The sequence below is a fragment of the Nanorana parkeri genome, unplaced genomic scaffold (assembly GCF_000935625.1).
Source record: "Nanorana parkeri isolate BGI_ZX_2015 unplaced genomic scaffold, ASM93562v1 scaffold10, whole genome shotgun sequence".
Taxonomy (NCBI): domain Eukaryota; kingdom Metazoa; phylum Chordata; class Amphibia; order Anura; family Dicroglossidae; genus Nanorana; species Nanorana parkeri.
In genome coordinates this window covers 1,147,255-1,148,709 of record NW_017306278.1, presented here as the reverse complement: position 1 = coordinate 1,148,709, position 1,455 = coordinate 1,147,255, and positions in this window count along the sequence as shown.

Sequence of the window (1,455 nt, the reverse complement as noted above, 5' to 3'; positions counted from 1 at the left end):
GAGTAGATTCAATCAGCGGACCGTTGGCTTTGGTTTAAAATTTGTGCAAACATTTTTTATTTACCCAATTTTCAAACTGCGTTGTTTCCCCTTTTCTGTCCCCATAATGTGATGACGGCACTTTTAAAGGGAACCTGTTATTATTAAAACATGTAGGCCGCCATTACTGACCTCCGTTATTGCCTGGCTGTCTCTGGCTTCCATACCTGGAGTCGCAATGTGGAACAAGAATGCAGCGAGTGAAGTCATAACTCCTGATCCTTGTTCCCCGTCGGTGACCCCAGGTATTGAAGCCAAAGGACCGGCATGACAAGGACCGTTTCAGAAGGAAAGCACCAATGGCTCAGCATTTCTCAGCACGGGTTGCCTCTTACACCCTCTGTATCTCGGGAGTTTGGGATTCTATGTTCTGATCCCTCATTAGGAGCAAACCTTTGCAGTAGATCTCCCCGTCCTTCTCCGTCACGGTGGTGGAGTCCAGACTCTTCCCGCACAGCGCACACCGGAAGCAGGTCTTATGCCAGGGCTGCAGAGGAAGAGAACCGCCATTAACGAAAGCATCCATTAATCCCCCCCGACGTGTCTTTGCTATAGGCAGGAATAAATCTTGACGCAACAGAAGTCACCCCGGGTGAATCTTCCCAGTGGGGGAGCTTTATGGGTCCGGACAACATGAAAAAAAGCCCCCCTTTGGGAAGCTCCCTGCTTTGACGCGTTTGACCCCAAAATGAAGAGAGACGTCTCTACAATTAGGCCCATTTTTGGTAAAATGCATCAGGTCTGGTAGGTTTCCAGATGGGGCGTCATTGTGCATGATGTCCAGAACAATAAAGCTTTACCCACAAAGGGCTTAATTGTGGGGCCTTCTATGCCTGCTGTCCTCTATGATTAAGCCTCGGTTCATGTGTAATGTGGCAATGCAGGGAGGTTCCCATTCGGGGCTTCTTTGTGCATGTGTCTGGAACAATAAAGTTTTATTCATAGACTGGGGTCATCCGCCAATTCTTTTGTTGAGAAATATGAGGCCATCACCTCCTTATGAGGCCATCACTTCTGGACCCCCTGGCTTTGTAGAACCATCACAGCCAAACGAGATAGACTCACCATTCCTCCTCCCATGACCTTCTCAGCGGCGTAGACGGATTTCCCACACCTGGGGCACTTCTCTGCGGCGCCGAATTTGTGCGTAAACTTGGAGGTGTGCGTGGTGGTCGGGGAGCCGCGGGCCGGGTGGGTCCTGCAAGAGACACAGATGGGTTTGGGTGATTTGAGCCTATTAGATCCTGGAAAGTTAAAGCGAACTCCAGCACCTTTGGCTGCCATTGCTGAGATAAAATAAATCGCAGGATAGGTCAGCTAGAGATTATTTTCAATCAGTCTGAGCAGGCCTTTAGAGAAATGCATTAACAGACATCCCAACCTGCAAACCCATATTTCAGGGAGGTTCTTGTCTCA